At 40.2% G+C, this 14,630-nt stretch overlaps 1 long non-coding RNA gene across 2 annotated transcripts in view; it reads left to right on the top strand.

The window, feature by feature from the left end:
- The first annotated feature begins 2,364 nt into the window (after positions 1-2,364).
- LOC108593784 (uncharacterized) overlaps positions 2,365-14,630 on the top strand; it is a 162,199-nt gene continuing 149,933 nt past the window's right edge. The window contains exons 1-3 of one of the 2 annotated variants that reach the window (XR_013523226.1): positions 2,365-7,035; positions 7,662-7,763; positions 9,969-10,070. This is a non-coding gene — a long non-coding RNA (uncharacterized LOC108593784). Of the gene's footprint in view, positions 7,036-7,661; positions 7,764-9,941; positions 10,071-14,630 lie in introns of both variants that reach the window. The other variant, XR_013523225.1, reaches the window with a different exon arrangement.

Here is a 14,630-nt window from a genome sequence, read left to right as displayed (position 1 = left end):
TCAAACACAAGCTAGACAATAAAACCACACTTTATGACTCAAACTGTCATCGAGGAGCTCACATTTGGGGGACATGGTGGATGTCTCCAGCACACCAAGTAAGCACTTGGTTACTTAGTAAGTCAGAATGGTAATACCTGTAATATTTCTGCAATTATTATACATTCCCACCACTATCACACTGTTAAGTTTGTAAAATTTGTTGCTTTCCTTTAAACACAGATCTTCTTGGGCTATTATATGTAAAATTATTTTAAGGTCAAGCTGAAGGGAATGAGAGGGAATTAGAAGAAAGGAATTGATATAATTGTTTCTGTTTAATAAAGAGCTGTTACTTATGTGTTTAAAAAGGCAAGCAGCATTCAGCGAGATTTTAACCGAAGATGAAATCTAATTTCTTTGGGTACATGTTCTGGACTTTTCTAATTAAATGAGTGGGAGAACTATTTTTTCCAACTACTGAGTTTGAGATAGAGCCAAAGAAAACAATTTATACAGCATTAAAAAAAAATTCTAGCAATATTAAGGCTTGAGAAACAAGAAAGCCCTGGGCTAAATTGAAATGCTGACTTTGGCCAGCCCAGAGCTCAGCTAGACAAAATGTGACATTCCCTTTAAACCCTGAAGCCTCAGTGTCAGTGCATATCGAATGTACCTGGCTTGGATATTGAAGCAAGTGCTTCCCTCATTACAGGCATGTGGCCAACTCTGTGCCATCTCTTTGGCAACTCACGACATGGTCTTTAGCCTGAGTTCCTCATCTGTAAAATGAGAGAATTAGACCGACAAGAATTAGCCCTAAGGATCTGTCTAGAGTTAATAATTAATTTGTAATCCAATATTACTTACCTTTGGGATCTAGAATGGTCTTCTGGCAACCTGTGGCATAATATTTAGTCTTTGTCCCCATTTCCTGACAAAGACACCCTGTCATTTCCTAAGCAGTGGGGGTGACAGGATAGTACTCAGAGCTTCTAAATCCCTTGGAATTTCCTTGGTGATAGGAGCGGCCTTTGTTCTAATGAGGTGACTCTTGGTGGACTTCTGGATAGCTTTAGAATAAAATCTGGTTACTAGAAAGACTTAAACCTTGATTAGAAACGTAGAACTTCCAGCTCCACTCTCCCCAAACTCTGGATAGGGGAGAGAGGATGGAGATTAAGTTAATAATAAACCATGCATATGTGATGAAATCTCCATCAAAGCCCCTAAATGATGCAGTCCAGAGAGTTTCTGGGCAGGTAATACTGCCTAGCCACAGGACAGATTATTCCAGAACTCACTGTATGAACTTTATTATCCAGCTGTTGATCAGTATCCTTCATAACATTTTTTCTAATAAGCCAATATATGTAAGTAAAGTATTTCCCTGAGTTCTGTGAGCCATCATAACTGATGATTAAAACTGAGGAGGGAATTATGGGAACTGCCTGAATTTATAGCTGGTCAATCAGAAGTCCCAATGGGGTCTGGGACTTGCAACTGGCATCCGAAGTGGTGGGGTAGCCTTGTGGGTCTCAGCTCTCACTTTGTCGGTTCTCATGCTAACTCCAGGTGGTGTCAGAATTGAATTAAATTGCAGAACACCAGTTGTTGTCCAGACAGAGAATTGGTTGTTGGTTTGATGGTGAATGGGGGAAAGAAAAATCCACCATGCCAGGCATGGTGGTTCACACCAGTAATTCCAACACTTCGGGAGGCCAAAGCAGGTGGATCACTTGAGGCCAAAAGTTCTAGACTAGCCTGGCTAGCATGTGAAACCCCGCCTCTACAAAAAATACAAAAATTAGCTGGGCATTACGGTGGGCACCTGTAATCCCAGCTACTCAGGAGACTGAGACATGAGAATCACTTGAACCCAGGAGGTGGAGATTGCAGTGAGGCAAGATTGCACCACTGCACTCCAAACCCCAAATCCCCACACATTTGGTATCAGCAGTGTTCTGGGGGTAGAAATAGATTTTAGTACAACTCAACATACACCTATTAGGTATCATGTATGTTTAAAATACATATTTTATCATGCATTATTACATTAAACTCATCTGCTTACAAAATCAAGTAATTGTATTCAGAATGCAAATATAACCTTTGATTTTAGTGCATGTGAACAGTTTTTGGAGAATGAGGATCATGACTTCCTTTTGATGTGGATAAGTTAGCTCTTACAGAATACAACCAACTATACTTATATAACACTAGTTCTTGCAGGAGTGAGTTTTTCTTTATATCAGCAGTATTTCTGAATTGAAAGGGATAATATATAAAGATTTCAACTCTTCACTGAGGACTTGGAATGAGTTGGGTAATCATGGGCAAGGTAGATAACATGAAAGCACTCTATAACATGAAAGCATGCTCTTCGTGTAGCTCATTCCATTTTTTTTATTTTTTTATTTTTTATTGCATTTTAGGTTTTGGGATACATGAGCAGAGCATGCAAGACAGTTGCGTAGGTACACACATGGCAGTGTGTTTTGCTTCCTTTCTCCCCTTCACCCACATTTGGCATTTCTCCCCAGGTTATCCCTCCCCACCACCCCTTCCACTGGCCCTCCCCTTTCCCCCCCAATAGACCTCAGTGTTTAGTACTCCCCTCCCTGTGTCCATGTGTTCTCATTTTTCATCACCCGCCTACGAGTGAGAATATGCGGTGTTTCATTTTCTGTTTTTGTGTCAGTTTGCTGAGGATGATGTTCTCCAGATTCATCCATGTCCCTACAAATGACACAAACTCATCATTTCTGATTGCTGCATAATATTCCATGGTGTATATGTGCCATATTTTTGCAATCCAGTCTATTATCAATGGGCATTTGGGTTGATTCCAGGTCTTTGCTATTGTAAACAGTGCTGCAATGAACATTCGTGTACATGTGTCCTTATAGTAAAGCGATTTAGTCTTTTGGATATATACCCAGTAATGGGATTGCTGGGTCAAATGGAATTTCTATTTCTAAAGCCTTGAGGGATCGCCACACTGTCTTCCACAATGGTTGAACTAATTTACACTCCCACCAACAGTGTAAAAGTGTTCCTTTTTCTCCACATCCTCTCCAGCATCTGTTGTCTCCAGATTTTTTAATGATCACCATTCTAACTGGCGTGAGATGGTATCTCAATGTGGTTTTGATTTGCATCTCTCTGATGACCAGTGACGATGAGCATTTCTACATATGATTGTTGGACTCATATATGTCTTCTTTCGTAAAGTGTCTGTTCATATCCTTTGCCCACTTTTGAATGGGCTTGTTTGTTTTTTTCCTGTAAATCTGTTTGAGTTCTTTGTAAATTCTGGATATCAACCCTTTGTCAGATGGGTAAACTGCAAAAATTTTTTCCCATTCTATTGGTTGCCGATTCACTCTAGTGACTGTTTCTTTGGCTGTGCAGAAGCTGTGGAGTTTAATTAGGTCCCATTTGTCTATTTTGGCTTTTGTTGCCAATGCTTTTGGTGTTTTGTTCATGAAGTCCTTGCCTACTCCTATGTCCTGGATAGTTTTGCCTAGATTTCCTTCTAGGGTTTTTATCGTGCCAGGTCTTGTGTTTAAGTCTTTAATCCATCTGAAGTTAATTTTAGTGTAAGGTGTCAGGAAGGGGTCCAGTTTCTGCTTTCTGCACATGGCTAGCCAGTTTCGCAACACAATTTGTTAAACAGGGAATCCTTTCCCCATTGCTTGTTTTTGTCAGGTTTATCAAAGATTGTATGGTTGTAGATATGTTGTGTTGCCTCCGGTGCCTCTGTTTTCTTCCATTGGTCTATATCCCTGTTTTGGTACCAGTACCATGCTGTTTTGATTACTGTAGCCTTGTAGTATAGTTTGAAATCTGGTAGTGTGATGCCCCCCGCTGTGTTCTTTTTGCTTAGAATTGACTTGGCTATGCGGGCTCTCTTTTGGTTCCATATGAAGTTCATGGTGGTTTTTTCCAGTTCTGTGAAGAAAGTCAATGGTAGCTTGATGGGGATAGCGTTGATTCTGTAAATTACTTTGGGCAGTATAGCCATTTTCACGATATTAATTCTTCCTAACCATGAACATGGAATGTTTCTCCATCTGTTTGTGTCCTCTCTGACTTCGTTGAGCAGTGGTTTGTAGTTCTCCTTGAAGAGGTCCCTTACGTTCCTTCTGAGTTGTATTCCAAGGTATTTTATTCTTTTTGTAGCAATTGTGAATGGCAGTTCGTTCTTGATTTGGCTTTCTTTAAGCCTGTTATTGGTGTAGATGAATGCTTGTGATTTTTGCACATTGATTTTATATCCTGAGACTTCGCTGAAGTTGCTTATCAGTTTCAGGAGTTTTTTGGCTGAGGCGATGGGGTCTTCTAGGTATACTATCATGTCGTCTGCAAATAGAGACAATTTGGCTTCCACCTTTCCTATTTGAATACCCTTGATTTCTTTTTCTTGCCTGATTGCTCTGGCTAGAACTTCCAGTACTATATTGAATAGGAGTGGTGAAAGGAGGGCATCCTTGTCTAGTGCCAGATTTCAAAGGGAATGCTTCCAGTTTTTGCCCATTAAGTATGATATTGGCTGTTGGTTTGTCATAAATAGCTTTTATTACTTTGAGATACGTTCCATCGATACTGAATTTATTGAGGGTTTTTATCATAAAGGGCTGTTGAATTTTGTCAAATGCCTTCTCTGCATCAATTCAGATAATGTGGTTTTTGTTTTTGGTTCTGTTTATGTGGTGAATTACGTTGATAGATTTTCGTATGTTGAAACAGCCTTGCATCCCCGGGATGAATCCTATTTGATCTGATGAATAAGTTTTTTGATTTGCTGTTGCAATCGGCTTGCCAATATTTTATTGAAGATTTTTGCATCTATGTTCATCATGGATATTGGCCTGAAGTTTTCTTTTCTTGTTGGGTCTCTGCCGGGTTTTGGTATCCGGATGATGTTGGTCTCGTAAAATGATTTGGGAAGGATTCCCTCTTTTTGGATTATTTCGAATAATTTTAGAAGGAATGGTACCAGCTCCTCTTTGTGTGTCTGGTAGAATTCGGCTGTGAACCCATCTGGACCTGGGCTTTTTTTGTGTGGTAGGCTCTTAATTGCTGCCTCGACTTCTGACCTTGTTATCAGTCTATTCATAGTTTCAGCTTCCTCCTGGTTTAGGCTTGGGAGGACACAGGAGTCCAGGAATTTATCCATTTCTTCCAGGTTTACTAGTTTATGTGCATAGAGTTGTTTGTAATATTCTCTGATGATGGTTTGAATTTCTGTGGAATCTGTGGTGATTTCCCCTTTATCATTTTTTATTGCATCTATTTGGTTGTTCTCTCTTTTCTTTTTAATCAATCTGGCTAGTGGTTTGTCTATTTTGTTGATCTTTTCAAAAAACCAGCTCTTGGATTTATTGATTTTTTTGAAGGGTTTTTTGTGTCTCAATCTCATTCAGTTCAGCTCTGATCTTAGTTATTTATTGTCTTCTGATGGGTTTTGAGTTTTTTTGATCTTGCTCCTCTAGCTCTTCCAATTTTGATGATAGGGTGTCAATTTTGGATCTCTCCATTCTCCTCATATGGGCACTTATTGCTATATACTTTCCTCTAGAGACTGCTTTAAATGTGTCCCAGAGATTCTAGCATGTTGTATCTTCGTTCTCATTGGTTTCGAAGAACTTCTTTATTTCTGTCTTCATTTCATTGTTCACCCAGTCAACATTCCAGAGCCAGTTGTTCAGTTTCCATGAAGCTGGCGGTTCTGGGTTGGTTTGTGAATTCTGAGTTCTTACTTGATTGCATTATGGTCTGAGAGGCTGTTTTTTATGATTTCAGTTGTTTTGCATTTGCTGAGCAGTGCTTTACTTCCAATTATGTGGTCAATTTTAGAGTAGGTGTGATGTGGTGCTGAGAAGAATGTATATTCTGTGGATTTGGGGTGGAGAGTTCTGTAAATGTCTATCAGGTTTGCTTGCTCCAGGTCTGAGTTCAAGCCCTGGATATCCTTGTTGATTTTCTGTCTGGTTGATCTGTCTAATATTGACAGTGGAGTGTTAAAGTCTCCCACTATTATTGTGTGGGAGTCTAAGTCTCTTTGTAAGTCATTAAGAACTTGCCTTATGTATCTGGGTGCTCCTGCATTGGGTCTATATATGTTCAGGATCGTTAGCTCGTCTTGTTGTATCGATCCTTTTCCCATTATGTAATGGCCTTCTTTGTCTCTTTTGATCTTTGTTGCTTTAAAGTCTATTTTATCAGAGATGAGAATTGCAACTCCTGCTTTTTTTTGCTCACCATTTGCTTGATAAATCTTTCTGCATCCCTTTATTTTGAGCCTTTGTGTATCCTTGCATGTGAGATGGGTTTCCTGGATACAGCACACTGATGGGTTTTGGATTTTTATCCAATTTGCCAATCTGTGTCTTTTGATTGGTGCATTTAGTCCATTTACATTTAGGGTTAGTATTGTTATGTGTGAATTTGATACTGCCATTTTGATGCCAAGTTGCTGTTTTGCTCGTTAGTTGTTGTAGATTATTCATTATGTTGATGCTCTTTAGCATTTAGTGTGATTTTGGAATGGCTGGTACTGGTTGTTCCTTTCTATGTGTAGTGCCTCTTTTAGGAGCTCTTGTAAAGCAGGCCTGGTGGTGACAAAATCTCTGAGTACTTGCTTGTTCGCAAAGGATTTTATTTTTCTGTCACTTCTGAAGCTCAGTTTGGCTGGATATGAAATTCTGGGTTGAAAGTTCTTTTCTTTAAGAATGTTGAATATTGGCCCCCACTCTCTTCTGGCTTGTAGTGTTTCTGCCGAGAGATCTGCTGTGAATCTGATGGGCTTCCCCTTGTGGGTGACCCGACCTTTCTCTCTGGCTGCCCTTAGTATTCTCTCCTTTATTTCAACCTTGTTGAATCTGACGATTATGTGCCTTGGGGTTGCTCTTCTTGTGGAATATCTTTGTGGTGTTCTCTGTATTTCCTGCATTTGAATGTTTGCCTGTCTTTCTAGGTGGGGGAAATTTTCCTGGACCATGTCCTGAAGAGTATTTTCCAGCTTGGATTCATTCTCTTCCTCACATTCTGGTACGCCTATCAAACGTAGGTTAAGTCTTTTCACATAGTCCCACATTTCTTGGAGAGTTTGTTCATTCCTTTTTGCGCTTTTTTTTCTAATCTTGGTTTCTCGTTTTATTTCATTGAGTTGATCTTCGACTTCAGATATTCTTCTGCTTGGTCAATTCGGCTCTTGAAACTTGTGCATGCTTCGCGAAGTTCTCGTATTGTGTTTTTCAGCTCCTTTAATTCTTTCATATTCCTCTCTAAGTTATCCATTCTTGTTATCATTTCCTCAAATCTTTTTTCATATCTTTTTTCAAGTTCCTTAGTTTCTTGGCATTGATTTAATACATGTTCTTTTAGCTCACAAAAGTTTCTCATTATCTACCTTCTGAAGTCTAATTCCGTCATTTCGTCACAGTCATTCTCCGTCCAGCTTTGTTCCCTTGCTGGTGAGGAGTTTTGGTCCTTTCTAGGAGGCGAGGTGTTCTGGTTTCGGGTGTTTTCCTTTTTTTTGCGCTGGTTTCTTCCCATCTTTGTGGATTTATCCACTTGTCGTCTGCGTAGTTCCTGACTTTTCGATTGGGTCTCTGAGTGGACACCCAGATTGTTGATGATGAAGTATTTCTGTTACATGGTTTTCCTTCTACCAGTCTAGCCCCTTCGCTGTACGACTGCTGAGGTTTTCTCCAGGCCCTCAAGATGGCGCTGTGAGAACAACCCAGGATTGAAACTCTCGTTGAATCTGCAGAGAGGTGAGTCAGAGCTGCATTTCCAGACTGATCTTTGTTGCCCACAGAACGGGGAGATTTTCAAGAATAAAGGAGACGCAGGACGCCAGGCAGAGGTACTGCCTGGCAAAGCCGGCAGCCGGGGTGGCGGTGGCCGGCCTTATCCAGTGCTCCCCACAGGGCACGCTTGTCCGGGTGCCTTGTTGAACCGGCAACCTGAGACTTGAGAGGGCTGGACTTGAGACTGAGCGGGACTTGGACAGTGGGCCAGCCCAGGGGATTGCAGGGACACAGCATTTGGGGTAGCCCAGTGGGACGGACAAAACCGCGATTCCAGACGCTCCTCATGCAGACGGTTTCTGAGACTCTCTGTGGGGGAGGGGCGTCCACCATTACCGACGCAACCCGCCCCTATTGAGATACACGCCCACTGCTGACGCAGCCTGCCATTGCCGAGGCAACCCGCCCCTACTGAGATACACGCCCACTGCTGACGCAGCCTGCCGTCGCCGAGGCAACCCGCCCATACTGAGATACACGCCCACTGCTGACACAGCCTGCCATTGCCCAGGCAACCCACTTCAACAGAGAGACTCCGCCGCAGGGCATAGCTTGTGGTTGAGACCACAGCAGAGGAGCAGAGACTGCAGCAACAGGGCGAACCACACAACAGCAGGGCGGAGCCTTGGCAGGCAAACAGTGACTAGACTGCCCCCTACCTGGGCAGGACACCTCAACGGACATCCAAAAATAAAGCCCAAACCCCCCCAAGACAGCATTTGAGAAAAAAAGGGTTTTTTTAATGAGCTCTGTTGCAGCATAATCAAACATAGCAGCCTGACAGCCCTGAATGAACAACAGAGCTCACAGCTCAGCAGTTGAGCTCCTATAAAGTACAGACTGTCTCCTCAAGCAGCTCCCTGACCTCTCTATATCCAAAAGACTGACATTTGGCAGGCATCATCCTGGGACAAAGATAGCAGAAAAACTGGTAGCATCCCTCACTGTTCCGCAGCTGCTATAGGTGCACCCCAGACAAGCAGAGCTCATTCCATTTTCTACATTCAGGGCAAAAATTACTTGATAGGCACAGTTAGATCCCAATATGTCCCAAGTGTTGGCTTCCAGAAATGGTGCTAGCAATTGATCACCTATCAAATTATTTTTCAAAATTTCATAATAAAATTTATAAGAAATTGTAGTCAAACTTCCTGCACATAAGATTTACTTTGGAAGCTTGTTAAAAATTTAGGCTCAAGAATCCCTCCTTAAGCCTGTTGTCTCAAAATTCCAAGAAATTTGCATTTTCAAGGATGATCTATGTGAGCTTTATAAAACCATTTGAATAAAAACTAGCAATTGGAGATATCTGGGAAAACAACACATATATCAAGTGTTTTAAAGTCACTACTGCACAACTCATATCCAAAAGTTAGTGACTATTGCAACTTATTTATTCAACAAATATTCCCTATGTCCCATTATGTGCCAAACATTCTTCTAAAGGTGGGTATTACTGTAATAAAACAAATATAAGCTTTGCCTTTTCACAGGGGAAACATACAAAAATAAGTAAAGAGATAATTAAAATAGATACAAGTTATCACAAAGGATGTATTATGAAAGTAGCAAAAGGCATAGAGAAGAGCTTTGGGTGAGATGATGAGCCTCACCTAAGAATTAATATTTAAGTAAATGAAATGAAGGAGTCAAGCACATAATTGTTCAGACAGTACAAACAGCATTTGTAAAATTGTGTGGCTGGATTAAGATTTGAGTGTTTGTTGAAACCAAGGGGGAGAATGAGGTGGAGTGTAGTGAGCAAGGGACTGGTACCCAGGTTGGGCTGCAGAGTACGTGGTCTGATCTCAGAGGACCTATGGATATGATAAGGGATTTGGATTTTATTCTGATTGCTATGAGAGGATACTGATGAGTGTCTTAAGCTGAAAATGATACAATGCAATCCTTTTTTTTTTTTTTGAGACGGAATTTCACTCTTGTTGCCCAGGCTGGAATGCAATAGTGTGATCTTGGCTCAATGCAACCTCTGCCTACCAGGTTCAAGAGATTCTCCTGCCTAAGCCTCCTGAGCAGCTGGGATTACAGGCATGCGCCACCTTGCCCAGCTAATATTTGTATTTTTATTAGAGACAGGATTTCACCATGTTGGCAACACTGATCTCAAACTTCTGACCTCAGGTAATCTGCCCACCTCTGCCTCCCAAGGTGCTGGGATTACAGGTGTGAGCCACCACGCGCGGCAATAAAATTTACCTTTAAGAAGAATGCTGGAGAAGAAATACACAGGGATGAACACTGATAACACATGTAAGTTATATATTTTTTAAGAAAAGCAGGAGGGCATTAGCCTGAGACTATCTTCATACTTTGAGTTCCTACTTACAACCTACAATCTGATTGAGGACATAAGCTAACTTAGTGGCATATTTTTTGTAACAAATAGCCAGATTTCAGCCAGTCACAGGCAGCAAATTCATCCCACCATGCACAAGTAAGGCAAATGTCTAGCTATAGCCAAGCAGGTGGCTTTTCTACTTTGTTTCTGTGTACAGCCTATAAAAGGCTTATGCTCATGCTGCTGGGTAGAGCTCTCTGAACCTCTCCCAGTTCTGAGTGCTGTCTTATTCGTGAATTATTCCTTGCCAAATAAAATCCATTAAATTTTACTTGACTAAGGTTTTTTAAACATATTCAAAGCTTTTTTTCTCCATAGCATGTGTGTTCATATTTATTTTCAATCTTACAGGCAAGTTTCTGCTTGAGAGCACCATGTAGGACAAAAGCACATGGAGATACCCTGAAGCACCCAGCAGCATGCTCATATGGGAGCCAGGATGAGTTTACCTTGGAAAAGCAGCACCAGGGAAATGTGAGCCTTAAAGGCATGGTGGAAGGGGAAGTAGAGAATGTGAAGAGAGGAAGGAGTATGAGGAGAAACTGGGAGAGAAGAGGTTAGCAAGGACAACAGAAAGGAGGGCACACTGAACTAGCAACCCAGAGAACAAAGGCCTCCCTGTGCTTGGCCGTCTGGCTCCCCATGTTGCTCCCTACACCAGTTCAAAATGGGGCCTGTGCACTGGCACTCTGTGGCCAAAGTGTGAATGCCAGTAGATTCCACGGCCCCCTTCTATGGAATTGCAGCCTCCTGCAGTGGGAGGCACCAATTATTGACAAAGGGACTGAAGGGCAAGTGGGGATGCCCTATCCATTATTCTCTGGAGGTGGAATATTTGATAGCACTCACACTGCTCCTGGGTGTAAGCAGTGTCACTGAAGGTCTTGTTTCTAAACATAGAGGATCTGAAGGAAGGCAAATGAAAGTAGTTGATCTCAGAACTTCCTGAGTCAGCAAGAAACAGTTGGCAGGCACTGTTTGCATTTCCACTCTCTGCATCAGCAATAGTGAAAAGCTAAGCTCAGCATCCTTTTTTACTGAAAATATCACTATTGACCCTGGAATTAACTTCAGATTCTCTTCATTACCTTGCAGGACACTGTTCCTGAAGTTCTCCAATGTTTCCGTATCATAAAAATAGTTTGATTTTTGTAAGAATTTCCTCTAAGTTAGGAAGTCAAGCTGTAAATCATGGTTCAGGCACTGACCTCCTCTGGGACATCAGGAAAGGCATTAACCTGCCTGGTTTCCCTACTCCTCCAGAAAATGGAAGGCACAATTCAGTTCCAAGATGCTAGGAGAACTCTTTCACGACATCTGCAAAGCTAGCTAAAGCCATGGGTGATTCAGAAATTCAATACCTTATGTTTATGGATTGAAATGGATTTTTTTTAACACTGCTCTTGCAAGATGGTCTTTCTTCAAATACATAAGCTACATTTCTTCTTGTATTGAAAACCAAGAACAACTTGTTTAGGAGTTACCCATGTTCTAATACAAACAGATATGGCAGTCATCACAGCTTGCAATAAATCACTCTGCTCAGTCTGCTGACAGCTTAACTTTGTAAATCAGGCACAAGAGAAGAGCATACCATTCATATTCTGTGAATACGTCTCAATATTTCTTTCTCGAGGGCCAAAGTGTTGGACAGGTGCCTTGATTCACATTAGCCTGAGCCTGTTGGTTTACTTGCTATGTCATCACACCTGAGAGGTTTGGCTTCTAAGGGGGAAAAAAAGCCAGGAAAAGGGCTTGTATACCAGCATCATCTCTAAGGCCACATTCTCAAATAGGAAATACAAACTCGCTTTCCCTTTTGGTGGTACTGAGTTGTATGCTATCCAGAGTCCACCTGCTGTTGTTCAAGCATGGGTATGCTTTGAAAAGGCAAAGTTGAAAGATTCTGCCTTGGGTTGTGTAAACACCATCAACACATTAGGAAAAATGTTTACAAAAATGGAGTTTCCACCATTTGAGCTACTTGTTTAGTGGAGGACATTAAGATTGAGTGTTGCTTATAACTCTGCCAAGAGAATCACAAGTTGCTCTCCTTTCCGCTGTCCTTCCATGCAGGTAAAATATAACATGAGCAATGACATAGGTTATAAATATGGAAGAACTTGAATTGTTGGTAATTGTGTACATGGACACGTATGTAATTTGACATGCTAGCTATTTAGAGTGGGTGTTTGTAAACTAAAAATAGGAAATGTTCCATTGTCTGCTAAAAAGAGCACCATCATTCTATTCTGTCTGCTTCTGCTGTATTTGTGTGGATTTTGCAGATGATTTTTATAAATAGGCCATTTGCTAACACATTGCTAGTAGGTGTGGGAAGCCTTAGAAAGACACTCTAATGTCACATTTCAACCCACAACAGAGCTTTATGAGAAGGAATTCAGCTGGCAAATAAAGACCTATCAGATCACTCTTTAAAGCATGTGACATGTAGTTCTGACTGGCATTGTTTCACGCTTGGTGATGAAGAAAGTATCAGAATATGGTGGAACCACTTGTAAGCCCCTAAGACATAAACTAACAAAAGTCTTCAAATGAATAACTGTTAGAGTGATTTTACTCTAGCCAAGAAACTTTATCTAAATGAGCCAAATCAAATTCAATTCAACCAGCAACTACTGAGTGTCAGCTGTACTGAGTGTACCATAGCTTTGGGAGCTGAGATCATTTCTAAAGCACCACTTTCATTTCATGAGCTTGTTTAAAAATGTCCTCATACAATGTTACCTACATTTTAAATGAGAGGTTTAGGATTTGGGAACATCAAGACACAGACTCAATTTCACGCAACTCGTAGCTACTAAAACTAGAACCAGATTTCTGTTTCTCTCATTCAACTCATTAATTTTCTGAGTACCTCCTAAGTGCCAAGTACTGTGGTACATGCTGGGACATGATTCTGTTGAGAAAAGAACAGGAAAGATGACAAACTCCTGGGCCATGGGGTTTGAGGAGGAAGACTTACTTTTAACTGATAAACTTGAGTGAATGCTTGCTTATACATTATTAAAGACCATTCTGAGGAAGTGACATTTGAAGGAGTAAATTAGAAAAAGAATAGGGGATGTTGCAGTTAGGAAGACAGGTGGGAACAGAAGGTCAATTCACATTTCTTGAAATCCTCTCATGCAACATATGCTCAGGTGCAGGAGAGACCATGGTGAGTCTGGGGCTCTGGAACAAGTATGGGCTCACTCACCCAGATGCAGAAAGTATGATTATTAAATACCTGGAAAACCTCAAAGCATTTATGAAAAACACTACAGAAATAACGATTCAGTAAACATAGATAAATTATTTGTCCCTATACATACATACGATAACCTAACAAAGATAAAATGGAGGCAAAGACTCCATTGACAGTAGTAAACCTAGTATTAGTAATAACAAAAGACCTAGGCATAATTTAACAGTACATACCTAACACCTATTTGAAGATAATTATAAAATACTCCTGAAAGAAAAACAAACCTGAACAACTAGAATTACATACACCCTGTTTGGGATAGGAAAGCTTAATACTATGTCAGTTCTTCCTAAATTAATTTATAAATGAAATGTATTCACTGCAAAAATATCCTCATACCTTTTTCCAGAGTAGGATAAGTTGATTATGACAAGCAACAAGAGCCAAAAAGAAAAATGGAAACAGGTAAGAAATATAAAAATATATCATGAAAATTAGAGCCTAAGGTAAAATTATTATCTAATATTAAAACATATTATAGTACCCTCTGTATAGTTCTATATTATTAGAGCATGAACAGGTAGACTAATAGTAAACTTAAAAATAGATTCAATGGCATCTTGTCTCAATGGAGACAAGATGGACTTTTTCTTAAGTGCTGGAGAGTAAGTAGATGATTACATCTCTAACAGAGCAAAATTGAATCCATTGTACTATACACCAGAACAAATTAAAACATACCAGAGACTTAAATGTTAACAATAAACCATATAAGTTTTAAATTCTGTTTATGTGATGTATCACATTTATTTACTTGAATATGTTAAACCATCCCTGAATTCCTGGTATAAAACCACTTGATCACAATGTACTAGCTTTTTGATATGCTGTTGTATTCATTAGCTAGTGCTTTTTTGTGGATTTTTCCACCAATGTTCATCAGGGATACTGGTCTATAGTTTTGTTTTTAGTTATGTCCTTTTCTGGTTTTGGTATTAGGGTGATACTGGCTTCATAGAATGATTTAGGGAGGATATCTCTTTCTTTTGAAATAGATTCAGTAAGATTGCTGTCAAGTGTTTTTTTGGATATCTGATAGAACTTGGCTGTGAATCCATCTGGTCCTGGACTTTTTTTGTTTTGTTTTGTTTTTGTTTATTTTTTTTTTTTGAAATTTTTAAAATTATTAAGTAAAAGACTTAGATCTAAGACCTCAAACCATAAAAATTCTAGAAGATAACATCAGAAAAATTCTTCTAGATAT

Source organism: Callithrix jacchus, chromosome 10 (assembly GCF_049354715.1).
Source record: "Callithrix jacchus isolate 240 chromosome 10, calJac240_pri, whole genome shotgun sequence".
Classification (NCBI taxonomy): domain Eukaryota; kingdom Metazoa; phylum Chordata; class Mammalia; order Primates; family Cebidae; genus Callithrix; species Callithrix jacchus.
The sequence above is the reverse complement of the archived record's forward strand: the minus strand, read 5'-3'. Positions and strand labels throughout refer to the sequence as shown.